Below are 22,240 nucleotides of genomic sequence, written 5' to 3'. Positions count from 1 at the left end.
TTTGCTATGAATATATTGGTTAATTAAACCAAAACTGAAACCAAGAGGAAATAAAAAATGTGAATAAACCAAGAAGGAACAATAAATAAATAACATCAACTTATGAACCAATGACAGTTAATAATAATAATAATAATAATAATAATAATAATAATAATAATAATAATAATAATAAAAACAGAGAACATCAGCCTTTCAAAATTAAATGTTTGGGAGAAATAGACCAGAGAAAACATCTCACTATATAAAGTTAACTGGAAAGACTTCAGTTGGTGTACAGTACTGTACAGTATGTAGTGTTGTCTTAATTTCAATGCTTGTATTGTATGTATTTAGTGCTACTCTATTCCCAAGGCCCCTTTTAATAAACAGGGTTTCAAACCTTGCAGTGAAACATGCCTTTTACTCCTCATTAAGCTGCGAGTTGCAGCCTGAGAGGACCTCGTCAATGAGACCCTGGTTTTTGTCTTTAGCCCATGTGCCAGTCAACATTAATGCTTGTTGCACCACCATGGCTTTTCCCTCTGCCTGACACTCACTTGTACTCAGTCTACCCTCAATTGCTGTCACTTGTGTCCTAAAGGCTGTCATCTCCACTTTGTGCTCCATCGCCACCGTGTCTTCTCCACTGCTGTTTTTCCCAGTTCAGTCAGGCTTGTGGCTGTTTGTCAGTAGAGGCTGATAGCCCAGTTATTTGGTTTAGCTGTCTGCACCCCCCCCCACTACATTTTGTCTCCAGTAAAACATTTCATTATCTATCGGCGCCTGAGCAAGACAGTGCTTCTCACGCTACGTCATGCTCGTCATTGTGCTAAATATACTGAGCCTGTGTCATCCTTTCTTAAAATATATCATTTCTTAGTAATATGTACATGTAAATTGTAGATAATGGCACAAATGTATTTAATCAGGTCCAAAATTTGAAGTGATACCTGTCAAGAATGCAAGGCAGAATCATACCTGTAGAGGTCAGCATCTGTCTAATCTTTTTCTAGTGGAATATGGATATTATTTGGACAGATGTGCTTATGATTCAGCAGTCTTGATTTGGGTTGTTGTTTTTAGAAAACAGAATCTAGTTTATTTTCAGTTTTTTAGTGTTCAGTAACCAGCTATTGCTATTCTTTTCTATACTATAAACGTGTCCCTTGCTAGCCTGTGCTTGGGTTGTATTCTTTAGGTAGTTGCAATGAGCTGACATTTTTCTGTGTCAAAACATACCATAATGGATCACAACCTTCATTCTTAATGTAAATATGTATACATGTACATACACTTTACTGAGTTATAGTTGCTACCTTAGCAACTATCTGGTGTATAAAACAATAACAGTCTCTCCCAGGTACATTCGGTATAACATCACCTACAGGTTAAAACTGTTGTGAGGACACTGTTCTTGTATGTATGAAGTAATACAAATGTAGAATTAAAGTTTTCACAATTAAGTTAGAATGTCCTATTTATGTACAGTAAGCTGATTCTTACTGTTATATATTTACACCAGGCACCTAATTATACACTGTGGTACATGGAGTGTAAGACATTAACTCATTTTATATTAAATGAAAATATTCTTTGAAAATTTGGTACGACATCCTGTATTATCTGATGGTGCTAAATAGTATTAATTGTTTTTATTGCTCTAGCTGACAAGGCTGTGGGACAACTGTACAGTATGTCAGTAAATGCTGGAACCCAATAGAGTAGATGATTTAGAAATCAAACAATCAAATTTGTGTGTTGCTATGAGTTTGTTGGTTAAATTGGATCCTTCCATAAACGCTCCTTTAAGAAACATTTCTTTATGTAAAGCAAAATACAGCCATACGCCTATTTGGGGTGGATAAACAGAAAAGATCATTGAGCATGTAGGGTTTCTATGGAGGCAGTCAGTCAAGAGATGTAGTTCAGGTTGGAGGGCTAGCAGAGTAGGCGGACAGGTATTGGGAAGAGGCTGCAGAAGCGGCAGGCAGAGCCTGTGGAGATGGACTAATTCCACCTCCCACAAATCCTCAACAGTTGATTGCCTGGGTGGGCAGTGTCGGAGGCAATCCTCCCTGCCCTGCTCTTAGCTCTGGCATTAGGCGACTGCTCAGTGGAGAGCAACTGGCTAGCAATGACCCTCTCAGCTGGATGACACAGTGCATTTTTTCCCCTGGAGCAAGAAGAAATTGAGCTGTGGCAGACCGCAGACAATATCAGGATAGTTCTGATTGTAGATCTTAATCCCTGGACAGGATATGTTGTGATATGCTTATCAGCCTTCTTTTTAAAGACAAGAACATCATTGTGTTAAAAGAAAAGTACTCGAAGAGGCTGAAAATGATGTCCACTAACACACAATGTACATGTACGCTCTTCACTGAGGGTTTGCATTTATACAATGTTGTGTGAATCGTGGTTCCTGTTGTTCATGTAACTTAATGCAAATCTGCTACAGTGATGATCAGTTTGGACTTTGAACTATACGAGGAAAATGTGTGATAACATCATGCGGTACTGACATATTATTAGATCTTTTATGTTAGTCATACAGTTACAGATTCTCCTTTATTCTGCCAAAACAACTAATGTATATTGCAAAGTAACAATATTTTAACTTGCTTAATTGAGTTAATTTTTTTTATTAGTTTGATAGGTGGATGCTATAACATCCACTGTTATTTGCCATAATATTTTTACAATATTGGATTTGAACAATAGTTTCACTAAAAAGTCAACTGGTTAGTACAGTAAAAAGTCTAAAATGGTTTTAAATTTAAATAAACTTATGAACTTCATTATGAAATGCAGTTAAATGTACAAATTTCAGACAATATAAGATTCAATAAACTCATAAAATACATATCAGGGCTTCAATAAGGGTGAAGGGATATCTGAACGTTTCACTTGCGGAGATTATATTATCCTGTACGTATGTGTTTTTGTGTAGTGTTACTTGAGAGAATAAATGTCTTGAAAGAAGCAGGGGCTCTTTAATATCTAAAATTTTAATGCATAAAGTCCATATTAAACTTTTGCAGAAGAATGGCAAAAAGGGAACTGGTGTGATTTTGACAGAAGCTCAAAATCCATGGCCTTCAATTTTTCATGAACTGACGTGCAGAGGATTATCTACATGCTCTTGATGAGATTATAATTCAACTTCTACGTAGCAGTTCTCGTTCCAAATTACTCACTCTTATGTCGTTTCATTTTTAGCATTTAGAGACCTACTAAATATCAGACGGGTGAGAACAACCCCTAAATCTTGCTGATCAAACACACATCTAAATGTTACACCTTCAGACACTGAGGCAGTCTCTGGGTCATTCAACTCATCCACATAACCTCCAACCTGAATCACCAAGTAAAGCAAAAACATGCTAGTTATCAACATAAATCATCATGATAAAAGGTTCACCTTTTTTTTAACCTAATGGGGAGAAATCAAAAGCAGGAGCCAAAACACTGAATCAATATAAAGCACTTATTTGGATTGGATACTACTGCAGGGACAACAGTTTTAAAGCCGCTATAGCTCCACTTTATTCCCTGCCTTTTCGTTGTTTCCTTTCAGATAATGAAAGATCCCTATTAAAGGAATGCGTGTGCACACCTTTAAGCCCTTTGCAGTGCAATATGCATTACATGGATCTAGTATATTAATCTTGTAATACAATAAACATTTGACAGTAATAAACAGCATGCACAACTTGAAATTAGTTATGATGGAGCTGTCAGGTATGATACAGTACATACACAACTGTCACTCAGCTCCCTAAATGGAACATGGCCTCTAGCCTCGAACATGCTATCAAGTACGAGTGTCCATCTGCCAGATGCTGAGAATTTGACAGTTCATCAGTAGTGCTATTAATAACTTGGTTCCAACACAATAGCTGAGGGACAAGGATAGAAAAAAAGGCATTAATCTCCTCAACAAGTCAATCTGTTGTGCAGCATAAAAACACAATAGCAATTAACATATAAGACATTCAGTCACCTCCTGTGTCTGCAAGCGATTTACAATTATAACATAAAACAAAACCTTAGTCATATCAAAGTATAGGTTTTATAAATATATATGTGTATTCTTTGAAGTAAGATACATACTAGCCACACACAGGATTTTAATTTAGTAATGACTGAAGGATTAATAATTTTTCTTTAGTACTTGATTGAGTCATAACCCACCTTAACCTGCACTTAGTGTTTGTGTGCTAATGAAGTTTTGCAATTGTTAGTCAGACCCATGTCTGTGTCAAGTCTAGGCCATATGTAGACCAGCAGCTTGATAAGTCCCAGAGCTTTACTTGATGTTTTAAAACAGCACGCTGCGTTAAGTAGTAGCTGCCCTTTTAACAACTAATATGTTGTTTTGTCTGATGTGACACTGGGTGCCATCTAATAAAATCAAGGGGCATCTTTAATGGATGCAGGTTAATTTGTCCATTAATGTCATATACTGTAGGTTCCATATACTGTAGTACTGTAATTCAAGCTCAATCAGATGGCACTCTGTGCAATTTAACTTATTTTCTACCTTTTATCAACAAAGCAAGAATCACTTATACAGTTTTTTCCCCCTCTGTATTTACTTGGGCACTTATTGGTAGAGTACCTACAGTATGTGCTGATGACATTTTTCAGTAATACAAGTTATGTTCACCCCTACTGTTTTAATCGTGCCTCTCCATGCCAACCAATCTGATGACATCACTGAGTAATGCAGTTCTTTCACTTGTTTTTATGAGTGTAGGAATTAAATTCTTATGTGATGCAATTCATAGCAATAGATTTAATGCTATGGAAAAATAAAGTAATTAAGGTAATAAAAAAATATGTCAGGTAAACTAATTTGTTGTATACATCTACATTTATATTTTCCCATTTGTTTATTCTCTTTCAACCTCACATACGTAACTTAGAACCTTTTAAATTAATATTATTGAGATCCATCATTTGTCAGGTATTAGAGGTTTATAGAAATACTTATACATTAAGCATTCTAAGTTTAATAGGTAATAAGTGCTGTTAGCTAGCAATGACTAATAAAGGCTGGGTGCCAATGAGGAGGTGTGTAAGTTTTAAATTTAGTTTTGAGCAGTAAGTGAACCAAATGTAACTTGCTTTGAAAGTGAAATGAGAACAGTATTGTTAAGAATCAGTAATTAACACACAGACTGTGAAACTGCTGTAAAACAAAGGCTTGAATGGTTTAATAAACACTTTCAATTTACACCATGACAGGATTTTTAGACACAATTTTCTTTCAAACTCTCTTACGCAGATGTTTGAAGCATTTTTTTAAACTAGACAAATTATGCATGGTGACAAGTGGGGCAAATGTGTTTTCAAGTCCTATCATTAAAGATTAGACAGATAAGGTTTCCACTCTCTAGCAGACCTCTGGCTTTAACGTTCTGTAATTGTGCTTTCCTGCCTTATGATATAACTGTATGCAAGTTGACAACCATGACCACAGTATATTAATGTATTTCCCAAAAGAGCAAGTGGGGTCATAGATTTATCCCTAATCAAAATATATATTTCATACAAAAAGGAAATCTCAGTACTCAGGTCACAAAATGATCAAAGCATAATAAACCGTCATCTTTTCCTTAAAAAAACAGTTTGGTACTAGCATCGCTCCAATACGTTATATATAATGCACGATAATGGGATTTCATTGGTTTATTGGTCATTGATTATTTGCCACATGGTTATAAATTCTATTGAGCCATTAAGCTTTTTTTCTGTTAATATCTTTACTGTAATGATCAATAATACCTCCAATGGAATTACACATCTTGATATTAATAATGAAAGTAAAATCATTCATTGTGCATGAAAGGATGAATGTAATGATTAAATGTATTCATTTACTTCTGTAACTGTCAAAACGATGACTCAGTGATGGGGAGAACCATTTTAAGTATTCAGGAGGGGTAAATGTTCTTGTGAAAGAGCTATTAATCGTGGACAATTTGACCAAGCAGATGAATCGTGGTGTCAGTTTTCTGTGCTCTGCCACAGAATCATTAAGTGCTACAGTTGCTCAAACCAGAACCGACATGTAGGCTAATCAGCAGCCGTAATGGACACACTTCATAATTGTCAGTCTTGTGAGGTATGGTAAGCAGACCTAAGCTGGAAAGACCGAGAGCATGCTATGAAGTGCAGACAGCTTTGATCACATGAGCTGAGAAAGTGATGTGCCTATATGGTCATTATTTTACCTCAAGACTTGAGGATTTTCACCATTTAATACCACAGTATTTTCAAAGTACAAATGTCGTCCTATTCTTATAGTTAGTGAAGCGAAGTGAGTTCCGTATAATTAAGGCAACTTTATAGGCACTGTTCCCAGGCGAGTGTATGTACGAGTACCTGTGTTAGATGTTTCATCTTTATTAGCCAGAGCATGGTAAGCCTAGCTCTTCATGCACTAATCCCCAGCTAAAGAAACAGCTTTCAAGGAATTAACATCAAAAGTAAAGCTTTGCGTGCCGGCGGGGGAGCTTTCAACAGAGCCTGCCTCAACTATCTCCTAAGTATTTTCAGAGCCTCTGGGATGAAGTGGAAGTTAAGTTTAACTTGCTCTGTGTTCTTTTGCAAGTCTTTGACCTTGTTCTCAGGTCTCCTAATAATCCCTGATATGTTTGAATCCGTACAGCGTTTGGGGCGTTTCCATGGGACACTGCCAGAGGGTGAGGATTTTGTGCAGGGGTCTGTTGCCCTGTATTCCTTTTAACCTTAATTCTTGTGATCAGCAGGTCAGGGTACATGCAGTTTAGGTTGTGGATCAGCACCTGGGAGGAATTAATCACCTAAAAGATCACCCACTGTGAAAATCAAATCTATACATTTTGTCTGCAGCCTGTTAATGCAGCATGTATTTATTACTGTATAGGCGGCTTAGTTTGTCATTCAATGAATTGAGTGAGTTTCCACTCTAAACACCCAGCTGTTCCATTTAATTGAAATGTACAAACCCAAGAGAGACTTTGAAATGGACAATATTTTCTGGTAATTTAAGTAATGAGGAAACAGTGAAACGTCTTAACTGGTTTATTGTTTTATATCGCTGTATATTCTCCAAGGCAACATCTGAATTCTTGTTGATGCCTGCTTTCACAGTATTTAGTTTTGCCTATATCTCCTTATAACTTATTTACTTTTTCATCGACTGTGACAGCTTGGATTGAGCTAAGGGACAGTGGTGACTGATTTCATTGTGTGTTTTCAAAGTACAGTTGGCAAATGACAATGGCAGCTTTACGTTAGATTGCAAAGCAATAACAAACAATCTCCTTTCTTGCGAGGGCCACAATGAATTCCTCACGGTAAAATAAACCCCTTGTCTACCTGATGTTAACGTTCCATCACGCAACCATCAGGCAATCTTTTCTTTTCTCCTCTCTAAATCCATTTATATGGCTGTCTTGAAAGAAGTGTTGTGATTCTGTCATGTCACAAAAGCTGTGAGACTGAACAGGCTCATCTGTAGGTCACATCACTATGTCTTCATTATACACTTATACTGTAAGACTGGGTGGGCTAGTTGCATCATATAAAATATCTAACGTAAAACTTTATACCTAGTCGCATACTGAAAAATGCTTCTCCACGCATTTTCAGACGCATTTTTATCTACAGAATGTAACAGACATCTCAACCCTCTGTCTCCTAATATTGAAGTTGTCAGTGATATGGTCAATAGCTGAACTCATAGAACTGTAAATCTTTCTTTATGTGAATAAAACAATATGAACCATTTTTTGAAGTACTGTAGCCCATTAAAGCTAAAGATTGTGAGCAGGACTGGTTGAAGCTTTTCACTTTTTCCTCTATTTTCATCATATCACACACTAGTTCCAAAACATTCTATGTGAATATCACAAACTGTAAAGTTCAGTGGCTCGTGCAAGTAAATTTTGGTAGAACTCTTTCTGCCGTTTTCACAGTGACTGGATAAGAGGCATTTGAACATTTAAAAGAGCACATTTAAAAATTGCTAGCAGCTGTACTACTGTATACTCTCCTGGGACTATTATTCCTAAATCCATATAAAAGGATCTCTAGTGCTGTAGTTTGACTCCCTAACAGATTATTTTAGATTTGATAAGACTTTTAGGAGGATGTAACACTAATGTGTCTGCCGATATGCAAAGCCACATTTTGGGGGAACATGACAAAAAATAACTCACTATATATATGTGTTTTACGAGATGTAGAATTACTTTTGTGGATATTTCTTAAAATATAGCATGTTTCTTATCAAATCAATACATACTGTGGTAAATCAAGTAAATTTTGTATTGTAAAAGTAAATTGTATTAAAATAAAAACAAATTCTTATAGTTATTGTTTTTTTTTTGGCTCCAGAGATGTTTTGATGATGTTTGAAGCATGCTAGAACCAAAATCTTTTCTTGAGCAAAGCCCCCTTTTCTTTATATACTCTTGGAACAAAGCCCAGTAATCCATAACAGATGCTCCACTGGAGTCGTATCCCATTCAGTACACCAGTCATTGGGCTTTATTAAAACCAATCTGGGCTGAACACCATGCTGTGTGATAGACAGACATATTGCTGTGAACCTCTGGCCTTTGTTGTTGTCCAGAGGGACAGCAAGACCCTTTATTTATTCTGTGGTGTCTGTTGACGATAATTGCAGTAGGCTAGGTGTAGATGCTGTCTGGGTTTGTCTTGAACGCCTTCATGGATTTAGATTTCATTATCAGCGGAATTGTCACCAAAGGCACATGTCCCTGTGTTTATTTAAAACAGACATTCTCCATACTGGGACTTTTAGTTCTTTCTGTACATTTAAGATCAGTACAAATAGCAGGCCACATCAGACACAACCTAAAATGTTCATCATTCATCATGATCAGTCTGAATCACATGCCTTTATATAGACTCTTTTTAAAATCATAATCATGATCTTTGTAGAGTAACCATAACAAAAAATAAAACTAAGTGCCTTGACAGGATGCTTTAATTTTGTCTCATTTGTGTTATGACCCACCATCCAAGATGGCAGTTTGGGTTTGTGAGGGTGCATATGTACAGAGTCAAAACCAGGATTCAGTGAAACAAGCCTTTTTAATTAATAAACAAAACACAAAAGAATGAGCCAAAACACTCCTATTAAACTCTAATTTAAACGCAGCAACAAAAACAAGACAAGCACAATGCACAACTTATATTTCACAGAACGCGTGACTAACAGGGCTGACAGGACTACTGTACACTAAACAAAAAAACACCAAGGACCACAAAACCACAAAACCTGGATGGAATGAGTTCAAGAGTCATGAGCAGAACACAGTGTCTATCCATGTCATTCAGTGTCAATAACCCAGCACCGACTGAAGGGCTGTGTGAGTTTTTAAAGGGAGAGCAGAGGCAGGCACAGGTGTGGAATTGTCCTGATGACTGAGGAAAGAGAGGGAGTGGGCATGGTCCAGACTGAGGGCGTGGCATGAGAGAGGCAGAGTGGCTGTTCAGGGATCCTGACAATCTGCTTAAAGTGCAACTTTTCAACTTTTTGCTTGATTTACAGTAGCTCACTTTCACCCAGAAGGTGAAAAATTCTAGGACTGAACACTTTTGGACATTGAGTTTGATAATGGAAATATGAGTGTACTGTAGCTCATCCATTGTTTCCATTGATTCGTAGGTGCTAAACTAAACTATGTTCACAGGAACCATAAGCCGATTTATCATGGGTTAATAGGCAAAAAGCAGTGCCTGAATCCCTAATTATCAAAAAGGTATCCAAGTTACATAAAAGAATTCAATTGGCAAAGCCCAATTTTGTTCTTTGTTACATCCCTTTGTGGCCCAGCCTTGCTGTTCTTTGTGGGTGTTTGTTTATGCTGTAAATTGCCTATACGATAAACTGTTTAAGCAATAACTGCCTGGCAAATCTGTGGCATTCTATTGATTTGCAGATATTCAGGTGTGATTTCCTCCCAGGCTTTCTGAAGTATCTACAGGTCTGCCATTGGGTTCAAGTGATGTTCCCAGAGTCTTTTGTCCAGCATCGCCCAGCTCTTCGGGGTTCCGATCAATCTGGCCAAGAATATTTCAACAGCACTTCTGTAAATAATTGCTATACAACTGGGGATAAGGCTTGGGGTCATTGTCTCGCTGCAAAATTAAGTTATGCCGAATCAGTTGTTGGCCAGAGGCGATGGCATGCCTCTCCAGTATGGAGTGGTTTCATGCTGATTGAGGATGCTCTGCAGATGCTGCAGATCTCCCACTCTTCTACTGCTAAATAATTTTCAGATTATCAGGTTTATTATTCTTCTTTGCAGCTTTTCTTTGAGTTTACAACATACACACAATGTCAGTGCACACACTTGTAGTCATTCTCACATATATCATACCAGTAATGATTATTTTTAAAATGTACTCAAATTTAGCACTCTAACATACAGCTGTTCGAGTTCTGGAATATTGACCTGGTCCATGAAGTAGAGGGGGGAGTTTCACCTGCTTTGGTGCTTCAAAGTGTTTCTTTAAATTTTCTGAGCAGCGTAGAAATGATTAAACCTAACCACTACAGCGTTTCATGAGCCAGTTCATTACTTGTGTACACACTTGGTGGAGGTCCAGCACATGCATTTAGAATGTGTACTGGTACATGTTCGCCTGTGCTATGAGAGTAACAGTACATCAGTCAAGTTCAAAAGCAAGTTGAGTTTTTCCACATGACCTCATGATAGACTAATTATTGATTTTTATTGAAGACTTTTTTTTCCCTTTTTATTACTGTTCTCTGCCTCTGCATTACCACTTCTAAGGAGAGTGGGCGGCATATGCAAATAATGATCTCTTCATCTTCACATCTATCAGATGAGGTTGTTTGATACATACTCCTGGAATGATTTGGGCTCTATGAAGTCATGATATTAAAGTGTACAGTATGATGCACGTAATTTAAAGTGATGACTTTAATGGAGGCAGTATGTATTGAGCAGTCAGTCTTTTTTCTTATACAGTCTCTTTCTTTACTGACTTTTCTTCAGGGGAAAATGTTTTATTTTAAATGCATATTTAGTTATTATAACATATTAAACTCTTGTCATAGAAAATATGATCATTAAAGTTTTCATGATAGTTATATATTAATAACTCTAATCTGGTCTTTTCAGGATATTTTTTATATTTATATATATATATATATATATATATATATATATCTATATCTCTATATATCTCTCTATCTCTATATATCTATACTCTATCTATCTCTTCTCTTCTCTCACCCCTCCGCGGGTGGTCTCATCCCTTTCCAGCTCGGGTCCTCTACCAGAGCTTGAGGTTCTGCGCAGTATCTTTGCTGTTCCTAGGACTGCACTTTTCTGGACTGAGATTTCGGATGTTTTTCCAGGGATCTGTCGTAGCCACTCCTCCAGTTTGGGGGTCACAGCCCCTAGTGCTCCGATCACCACAGGCACCACTGTGGCCTTCACCTTCCAAGCCTTCTCCAGTTCTTCTCTGAGCCCTTGGTATTTCTCTAGTTTCTCATGTTCCTTTTTCCTGATGTTGCCATCGCTTTGTATTGCCACATCCACCACTACGGCTTTCCTCTGCTCTTTATCCACCACCACAATGTCTGGTTGGTTTGCCATTACCATTCTGTCGGTCTGGATCTGGAAGTCCCACAGGATCTTGGCTCGCTCGTTCTCTACCACCTTGGAAGGTGTTTCCCACTTTGACCTTGGGGTTTCCAGTCCATACTCCGCGCAGATGTTCCTGTATACTATGCCAGCCACTTGGTTATGGCGTTCCATGTATGCTTTGCCTGCCAGCATCTTACACCCTGCAGTTATGTGCTGGACCGTCTCTGGGGCCTCTTTGCACAGTCTACACCTTGGGTCTTGTCTGGTGTGGTAGATCTGGGCCTCTATGGCTCTGGTGCTCAGGGCCTGCTCCTGTGCAGCCAGGATGAGTGCCTCTGTGCTGTCCTTCAGCCCAGCCCTTTCAAGCCATTGGTAGGATTTGTTGAGATCAGCCACTTCAGTTATGTTCCGGTGGTACATCCCGTGCAAGGGCTTGTCCTCCCATGATGGTCCCTCTTCCAGCATCTCATCCTCTGTTCTCCACTGCCTGAGACATTCACTCAGCACGTCATCTGTCGGGGCCTTATCCTTGATACTTATGGATCTTGGATGTTTCATCCTGGATAGTGGCTCTCACGCTCACTAGTCCTCGGCCTCCTTCCTTGCGGCTAGCGTACAGTCTCAGGGTGCTGGATTTGGGGTGGAACCCTCCATGCATGGTGAGGAGCTTTCGTGTCTTAACATCTGTGGTCTGTATCTCTTCCTTTGGCCACCTTATTATTCCTGCAGGGTATCTGATCACTGGCAGAGCGTAGCTGTTTATTGCCCGGGATTTGTTCTTGCCATTGAGCTGGCTTCTTAGGACTTGCCTTACTCGTTGGAGGTATTTGGCTGTTGCCGCATTCCTTGTTGCCTGTTCAAGGTTGCCGTTTGCCTGTGGTATTCCAAGGTACTTGTAATTGTCCTGAATGTCTGCTATTGTTCCTTCTGGGAGTGAGACCCCTTCTGTGTGGATTACCTTGCCTCTCTTTGTCACCATCCTCCCACATTTCTCGAGTCCGAATGACATCCCGATGTCTGAGCTGTAGATCCTGGTGGTGTGGATCAGCGAGTCGATGTCTCGCTCACTCTTGGCGTACAGCTTGATGTCATCCATGTAGAGGAGGTGACTTATGGTGGCCCCGTTCCGGAGTCGGTATCCATAGCCAGTCTTGTTTATTATTTGGCTGAGGGGGTTCAGACCTATGCAGAACAGCAGTGGGGACAGTGCATCTCCTTGGTATATGCCACATTTGATGGATACTTGGGCAAGTGGCTTCCCATTGGCTTCAAGGGTGGTTCTCCACAACCTCATCGAGTTTGCAATGAAGGCCCTTAGAGTTCTGTTGATGTTGTACAGCTCCAAGCATTCAGTGATCCATGTGTGTGGCATTGAGTCATAGGCTTTCTTGTAGTCGATCCAGGCTGTGCACAGGTTGGTGTGTCGCATTCTGCAGTCTTGGGCGACTGTTCTGTCTACCAGGAGTTGGTGTTTGGCTCCTCTGGTATCCTTACCAATGCCCTTCTGTGCTTCGCTCATGTATTGACTCATGTGCCCACTTATCTTAGCTGCGATGATGCCTGACATGAGCTTCCATGTTGTGGAGAGACAGGTTATTGGCCGGTAGTTGGATGGGACTGTGCCCTTTGAGGGATCCTTCATTATCAGGATCGTTCGCCCTTCGGTTAGCCATTCAGGGTGAGTCCCATCCCTTAGCAGCTGGTTCATTTGTGCTGCCAGGCGCTCATGGATTGCAGTGAGCTTCTTTAACCAGTAGGCGTGGATCATGTCAGGGCCAGGTGCTGTCCAGTTTTTCATACCTGAGACTCTATGTTGGATGTCTGCCACTGTGATAGTCACTGGATTCTGTTCAGGGAGGTTGCTGTGGTCTTCCCTCAGATCCACCAGCCACTGTGCATCACTGTTGTGTGATGCCTCCCTTTCCCATATACCCTTCCAGTACTGTTCAGTTTCCAGCCTTGGTGGGTCTGCTCTGTTGTTATTACCCTGCCATTGAGAGTACACTTTCGCAGGTTGTGTTGCGAACAGCCGGTTTATTCGTCTGGCTTCGTTATCTCTGGTGTATCTCTTTAGGCGGCTGGCCAAGGCTTGTAGCTTTTGCTTGGCAGTTTCGAGTGCTTCAGGTATGGTCATCTGGCTGTACCTCTTAGGCATTGGTCTTTTCATTGCACCTCTCTGGGCCTCTGTCATTTGGCTCACTTCCCTCCGAGCTGCCTTGATTTTTGCCTCCAACCTTCGTTTCCATGGTGGGTATTGTTTCTCATGGCTCCCATGGTTGCTCTTATAGCCAAGCATCTCTAGGATCACTGATACTGAAGCGTATATCAGCTCATTGGTTTCTGTGATTGTTGTGGTAGGGATCGCTCTCAATGCTGCATTCACATCTTCCATGAGACTTTCTGATGGTGCTTCACTTAGCCGTTGTAGTGGGGTTCGGGGTTGCCTGTTCAATCTCGCCATGATCTTATCTTTCAGGTCAGTCGCTGCCTCGCTCAGCGTATCTGTGCTTATTGGGGCTTCGTACCCAATTTCCAGTTGGTGAGATGGTGAAACCTCCCCTCTGACCTGGCGTCCTGGCTTCCCCTTGCCGTAGCATTTGTGTTGTATCTCGTCAATCTCAAGTTGTGATAGCAGTTGCCGTTTGTGGATGTTGGAACACTGAGCTACTAGTTGCTTCGCCGTCAGCCTTGAATGTGGGTTTCTCCGTTCCCATTCACCGCACATTCTTTGCATGTAACCCCTCTGACTAGGGTTACTTGAGTAGTAGCATTCCAACAGAGCCTTGTTCTCGCATCTCAGCCATTTCTTTCTTGTTCCAGTAGCCCACTTCTCGCCAAGGTGCTCTGGTTCCCCAACACCTGACGCAGACCTTGTTAGACCGGGCGACGTCTGAGCCGGTATCTCATGTGGTTCATTGTCTCTCATGATATGAGGTAGGCGGTAGCTTGAAGGGTCTTGCCCAAGGACCCACACTGGATGCATATTCGCCCTAACGGGGATTCGAATCGGGAACCCCCCGCATGTAAGTCCTGTGACTTTACCGATTGAGCTATCCAGCGAGCGTACTCTATATATATATATATATATATATATATATATATATATATATATATATAAATTATACTCATTATTTTAGAACTTTTCTGCCAATTAACTACACTATAGCTAGCTTAGCATGTACTGCAGTCCGTATCAGTCAGAGTATGTTTCTGTACCTTATACTGTGCATGTACAGTAAACATTTCTCTTGCTCCTCTTGAAAGACCTCAAAGGATTAAGGTGACATATAGCCTCAGTTTGTGACATGCTGCTGGCAAATTAGGAGACTTTTTAAATCTGTAGAGTAAACCCTAGCAGTATTCCTCATGTTGTGGAAAGTATCTTTTAGCATGACATACTCTATCTCTCTGAAACTGATCTTTCTGAAAGAGTGTTAGAGCACAGTCTGATGAGCATGGAGGAGGTTCAAGGAGAGAGGCAGCTACAGCACTCTTGTAGAGCTGGACATAACCCATCAACAGGATGTCAGAGTGTCTTTTGTCAAAGGAGGAACACAGTTAGTAGGGTAGGCTTGCATTTGATCTAATCCAGTTTAATTCTGATTGTGATGATGATTGCGAAAAGAATGGTGGGTCAGTAATGTATGGGGATGCATATACGTACACTATAAGGAGGGATGCACAGACCTCCATAGGCTCAGGATGAAAGTCTTAGACCCTTTGTCAGTTCTACCTGGACTGTAATGATGTGTGTGCAGGCAGCTCCTTGAGGATGAAGGAATTGACACCATTGACTGGCCTTTTCCATTAATGTAATTTAGATTACCTGTCTCATTGTGTCAATGGTTAGGGGAAATCAAGTTTTGTACCACAGGGCCACCAAAGAGATTTAGCTTGAGCTGCTGCGCCACATTTTCTTTGTTATTACTAACCAGATGTTGCGGCAACGACAATGAATTCTCATGTTGAATGCTGAGAACAAGCAGGGCAGCAGGAGGGAGTGTCTGAGAGACGCACACGTTTCTCTCTGTGCTGTGGAATAAAGCAGACCTGAAGAGCTGTGATTTATTAAGTGTGTGGAGGGGCCTGACAGACATGGCTCTCATTAGACAGACAGAGTTTTAATTAGTGGGAGCACAGCAGTGATGCAGGTGTTTACATTTTGTGAAGAAAACTATGCCAAGAGCACAGGGGCTCACATGGCTCTCTGAGATAGAACAGCCTGAGTTGTCTCTCAGTTTTACCCAAGCTGCTTGGATAGAGGAGGATAAAATCCACAAATTACACATTTCCTTCACTGAAGCAAACTATTTTTTGTGAATATGGGCAATTTAGTAGTATTTAAAGTATTCTTTGAATAATCAGTCATTGATATCTATGTACAGTGTCAGTGCTACGTTTGAATATATTTACAATAGTAACTTATCCTTCATTGTCTATGACTAAAACTCTTTACGTTATTTAATTAGTTTACAAATTTCACGTTCTGCTCCCGGAGAAAGTCAGTTTCATGGTAAAACTCTTGTCAGGAATAATCTGTGAACCTTTCTGTCAGTGCAAGACCCAACGTTGCAACGTGCAGGCAACAGGAGCGAGCTGGAGAGCAGAGCAATCCAACGAGTGCGTGCATTACTGTAATTGCTCAGAAGTAGCCGGAGAGGGCTGATCGGGAGAAGACGAGTAGTGGAGTGCAAAAGGCGTAAGCAGAAGCTCACATCCCTCGCAGAAGGAGCCACGGGCGGCGTATCAGCTGGACAGTGTCTTCATAATAAGGTTATAGAAGAGCGAGAGAGGCAAGCACACAATCCCACACACAGTTCATGTAATAATTTCCCAGTGAACTAATGAGTTTTCAATAAAGTGATTTAGAAAAGTGCATACAGTACATCTTCCAAGTACAAGTGCACAAGTTCCAAAACAGTTTATAAATCCCTAAAGCATTCCATATACTGGACTTTACCGTACAATCCAAGTATCTGATCCAGGTTTGACAGGCAGGAAACAATCCCAGGGCATAAGTCCGTTCAGTAAGGGGAAAGATAAAGGCAAAGCAAAAGGATCAGAACCGAGTCATTTTTTGTCCGGTAGACGTCTGGTACAGAATGCAGCTGCAGAATGGTCACCGTGTGAACACAGTCTGGCATAGAACTGATGGTCTCTCATATCAGGTCTGCTTATTTGAGCACACGTAGAACTGATGAGCATAATTACAGCAATAAAACAGAGAGTGAGGAACTAACAGCCTGACAAGCACACTTGCATCTTCTATGTGTCTCCTCAACTCGAATGAAAGAAGACATAATATTTAATATGAAAGTAATTTTGCCTATGAGCATTCGTTGATATCTGGTATTAACCTGTCAGAAAAATCTGTACCAGGGTTACATCTAATTTGAAAAGTGAAAATGTTGAACTGAGGTGATTCATATTGTGCCAGTGTCTCTGTAATGTAAATGGATCTTGCATAAGAAGGTGGGAGGAATACTGTATGTCTTACGTCCTCTCTGTCTCTTCATCCACTGTACGTATGCTCATTAAGACATGCCTCAGTGGATAAATCACTCTATGGCTGCATAGCCAATTACATGTTTAAAGCTAAGATTAATGACTGATTGGGTGCGGGGTTATTTTGTTAGATGTTATACCTGATATTTAGAGAGGCATATTAGAATGGTGTGAAGTTGCATATTAGTTTAAGAGGTCAGAAAGGCCATTCCTCATTTTGGTGATTAGAGACGATTCTTATTGAAGTTGGCAGCTTTCATTCTTTCTGACCAGCGTCAAATATCAAAGCATGTGACAAACTAATCCTTGTCATTGTGGATATCTTACAGTAGATTTCCTGTAGCATGTGGCGTGTTTGGTTTAGAGCATATTTGTACGTGATTTCGGCATGGGCTGTATTCGGTTGGATTGAAAAAGTGAATATTATGATTGGAACAACGGCGAGGGAATGTGCGTCATTTATCATGATATGTTGGGCAACAATGAAGCCTCAGATAGCTGGATATGAATAGACGTGATATAAATCTCCATCAATCATTGACAAAAAAAGTGACATGGATATAATAAAGCATATTTAGTATCAGAGAGGCAAACATTTGCTCAGGTTTAGCAGGGCTTTGTGGTCAGCATTAGCTGCATTACTGTGTGTAGTGCTGGAACTAAAAGCAGCCTCTAATAGGCATTAGAGCTTAATCATTTCTACAGTATTACTTGGTTACTGTATTATTCATGACTTCCTCATTATACAAGCGATTCGTAATGGTGAGCATCACATTTTTGTCCACGTGTGTACTTAATGGCGAGCGTGCAGACAGTGGTGAGGAAGAACCTGAGACAGCTGGAGGAACAACTGTTTACCCTAACTTGTGTTAGTCTTGCTGTAGAAGTGACAGCTACAGTACAGCTCATGAGAATATGCACTGTGTGATGTCACGCAGTAGCACAAGTAATCTCTGCAACGCCGAGAGAAACAAGTACTCGTTTGAAAGGGTAATAATCAGCATAAGAAATATACTATTACTTATTAATTACTAATTAATTAATGTGCATTACTTAGGTACGCACATTTTTAAATGTAGTGTAACAACAACTTCTTATCATCATAAGGGGAGTAATTATACATACTGTACATTTATTTCTTTATTACTGTTTTTGCCACCTTTAGAGGTGAATGACAGATAATATGCTCTTCTTGTAAAGGTTAAGCAGTTTGTTTTAGTGTATTCCAAGCCTGCTCTACTGATTGCATATACTGTAATAAATCGTGCTGCTTTACTTTAACTACTGTTGCTTAAACTAAATACAGTTGCACTGTTTACAGTATTTCTGAAGCCATATTTATGGTACAATGCAAAAACACAAGGAAAGCTCCATTGTTGTAGTTGTTGTTAATAAACTAACTACCTACAGTATGACTGACATAAAACCCTTATTACTCTTTATAATTAATAGATGGCGATGTTTTGTTTGGAGCTTAACTTGTAAGCTTCTGGGTTTTGTTTGTATGAGACAAAATGGGACAGCATTGGTTTGCTCTAGAAATAAAGGAGAGGGGCTTTTACCTTAGTCTGTTCTATGAAATATTTATAAAATGCAATATACTGGGAGTTCATTAAGAAGGAACCAACACTTTATTTTTTGATGAGCAAAGAAAAATGCAAAAACCATGCACATGCACCCAATCATATATTTACTTTCTTTAGAGACAAATATGTGGAGCTGCTGAAATCCTGCAGAATATTCCCCAGAACACCTACAAAGCATCCGGTGGGCAAAACACACTGCTGAACAACTTAACTATAATGTGCTCATTTGCAAATCCCTCATGTGAAGTGTTATCTATCAAATGCTGTCTATTTTCTGAAATGGATGCAAGGCAGTGAATTGGTCTATTTCCTATTTAGTGGCAGGAGATGGGACTAGTTATGGACCCTGACATACCTCAAACTGTGTTCAGGTATTTCTACCCTTTTGTGCCTTTAAACTTTCCTTCCTTTTCCTTCCTTTTATTTATTACTGTTTTGGTAAAAACTATCAGCTAATGTATCAGTTTCAGTTTGTCATCTCAACAGAATTTAGAGCTCCACTTGTTCATAATTGTTCATACACATGCTTGTTTGTTCATCTAACTACTACTGGGACATTTAATAACATCAGGGATCGAAAATTTAATTTAGAAGATCTAAAAGCTTGAAGTAGATGACATTGAAATAGTCTGAAAATACTTTTAAATGTATTAATATTTGAAATTATTGTTTAACTTATGTTAACTTATATTGTACTCCATTCTTTTTCCCTGCTTGAAAGGTCTATGCTAAAATACTGTCATGCTGCAGCTGCAGTTGTAGTGTGATGATGGGCAGTAAAATTGCAGGAATGCCTAGACAGAATTGCATTACTTATATTAGGTACATTTTCAGTTGTCACATGTTGTAAAGACAATGGTCATGGTTCAGTTAAATAAGAATTTAAGATTTTACAAAAACTGTAAAATAAAAGAAAAACGGTTGAATTAGATGGAACTCAGGGGAGATTGTTGGTGTTTGGAAAGTGTTTTGGTATGAAACCGTGGCGTGTGACGTGAAACCACAGTTCCAGAGGAGAATCTTTCGCAGACTCAAATGGTGCCTGCTCTTTCTGACCCTTTTCTCACTCTGGCATCATACCTTCCTGTCTGCTTATCGAGGGTAGCAGGGAAGATGTGCTCTGCTCAGCATTTACCCATTTTACACATTGAAGCCACAAAACCCGAGGAAACAGAGCTATAAACCTGCATTTTTACAAAAATGAACCAGGGCTTTTTGTCAGGTGTCACATGATATTGTCTAGCAGATTTACTGTACTGTATGATACTGTTACTTAATGTTTGTCTTTAAATCATCAGTGATTAACTTTTTGAGTTATTTGCTTATCTTCATTTTATCTTCTCTATCTGTTAATGATTGCTTTAAATTTCACACTGTGTTGTCTTTGGCCTCACTTTACCAGGTTGCCCCATTAACCTAGGCACAAGCAATTTCTCTCACCGGTTCACTGCTCTCCCCTTTTGTCTCTCCCTAAGAGCCAAATAACTGTCGCTCCTAAACCTCACACTTGACTCAAATTACTGCCAAACCTCCCTTCCTTATTGGCAGCTGGACAAATTTTGGGTCATTAAATCCCATTTGAGCATTTTAGCCATGTCCTACTCTGCCACTCCTTACAGTGAAGTCATGTTTTTAACCCAGACCACTTCACAGAAAGTCGATGCACTGCAACTGCAGTATAGATAGACATAGACATATATAGACAGCCATTGACATCTCAGTCAATGACTGTACATTGAGTTTGACTGTTAATATATTGAGATGCGTTTTTCGGAGGGTTACCTGTCAGTCTTGATTGACACCTTGTGGTTTTTTTTTTCTAACCTTTGTCTTAGTTTTTGTGGACTCGAGGCGAGTGTGACGAACCTAAATCAAAGCTTTTAAATGCCCAGCCAGATGTGCCTGGGGTGACCACAGATCCTGTGTCAACATTTTGCGGTGGCCTCATCAAATCATCAACTGTCTCCCTCTGTGCCTGTCTGCTCTGGTCCCTCCATGGGTTTATCTAAAGATAGATAAAACAACACGTCAATAGCGATTATGTCACTTGTTCATTTGAGACATTATTCTTCCCCTCTGTCATTTTTAGTCACAGTTGTGTGATTTAACAGCGTTTATTGTACAGGACCCAGAGTGCTCAACGCCTCCCTACTGTTTTTATTTTATGGTGGTAGATTTAGTTTTAGTTAGTCCTTACAAGGGTTGCGGGGATCTTGGAGCCTATCTCTGCTTACGATCGAGAGGTAAGGTACTGTAAACCGTAGACAGGTGTGGTAGAATTTACTTCCTAAGCAAAACCCAAATGTGCATTCTAGTTCGACTAATATTTCTTAATTAGTGGTCTGTACTAATTATTACTGTATTACTGTAGTAAATAATGGTCTTATTTACTACAGTAGCTGGCAGACTAAATTCTGAATTGTATGATGTGCTTTTAATACAAAATACATTAAATCTGAAGCTTTGTTTAGCTTTGTATTGCTAATTTGAGAGCGTCATGGGTGTTCATGAGCAAGCCTAAAGGACACTGGTTTATACAGTACTGTATGCGTAAGACAAAGTGACAATATACAACTCCCCAGCTGTGCCTCTATCCCCATTTGCTCGTTCTACTCCACAGAGCCTTGCTATGGGCTGAGTATGTCAGTATCTGCTCTAAACTGGAAATCTTTGGCTGCTTGTTGACACCACCGTCAAAGCCCACCAGGGGGATTTCAGATGCTAGGGGATGTCTACAGCATGGAACTTTCTGAAACCAGAATGTTTTTTTTTTATACTGTACTGTACCAAAATAAAAAAAAGAACCTTTGAGCGGTATTCTGTACAGTTTATTGACTGTCAGTACAGTACAAGGTGGTATTATTTACTGGTACTCAGTACTGGTATTCAGATCTAGTTAATTTAGCCGCCCTGATTGTGGTTTCATTTTCTGCACCTATTGCACTAGAGTACGAGCCAGAATGTCTTTTTTGTTCCTCAAAAAACGTACAGATTAATGAATTAAGCATACACCATTTTGCCTGCCTTATGGTATGCTGTGCACCACACCATGCTTCATCTATAGTAGTCCTCTTATTATACCATAAATAAAGAAATAAATCGCAAGGTCATTGAACATTGGGCTCAAGAGGAAAAAGCAGGGTTTCATATTCTGTAACCAAAGTCAAAATCTAACCTACCTTTGTCCTTCCCTCACAAGACCCTCTAACTAACTCCTCCATCAGGGACAAGAACAGTCCTCCCACCTTAGGAGGGCAATCCACCCTGTCCCATTGAGACCTATAGACTTAGACTTAGAGGTTCTGATTCTCAACCCTGTAGCTTCACATTTGCCTGGAAACACATGCTGAAGAGAGAATGGGTAACAAAGGTGATCTGAACTCCACTGTGTACAGTATAAGGGTGGACATCAACAAGTCATGGATGCAGATTCCATTCTTCATATCAGCAACAATTAACAGGCATTAGTTTGAGCAGACAAAGTAGCTTAAATATTGTTTGCATGATGCTTTAATATTGTGTGTT

At 39.7% G+C, this 22,240-nt stretch overlaps 1 protein-coding gene and 1 long non-coding RNA gene across 5 annotated transcripts in view; both read left to right on the top strand.

Annotated features, from left to right (window-relative positions):
- Nucleotides 1-22,240, top strand: part of pcdh1a (protocadherin 1a) — a 135,943-nt gene that overhangs the window by 2,912 nt on the left and 110,791 nt on the right. The window lies entirely within an intron of this gene.
- On the top strand, nt 18,428-21,526 carry LOC129605123 (uncharacterized). Its single transcript, XR_008696662.1, has 3 exons — nt 18,428-18,896; nt 19,034-19,086; nt 20,551-21,526. It is a non-coding gene; the product is annotated as an uncharacterized LOC129605123 (long non-coding RNA).

The sequence above is a fragment of the Betta splendens genome, chromosome 14, assembly GCF_900634795.4.
Source record: "Betta splendens chromosome 14, fBetSpl5.4, whole genome shotgun sequence".
NCBI lineage: Eukaryota > Metazoa > Chordata > Actinopteri > Anabantiformes > Osphronemidae > Betta > Betta splendens.
Note: the sequence above shows the minus strand (reverse complement) of the source record. Positions and strands in the feature narration are given on the sequence as shown.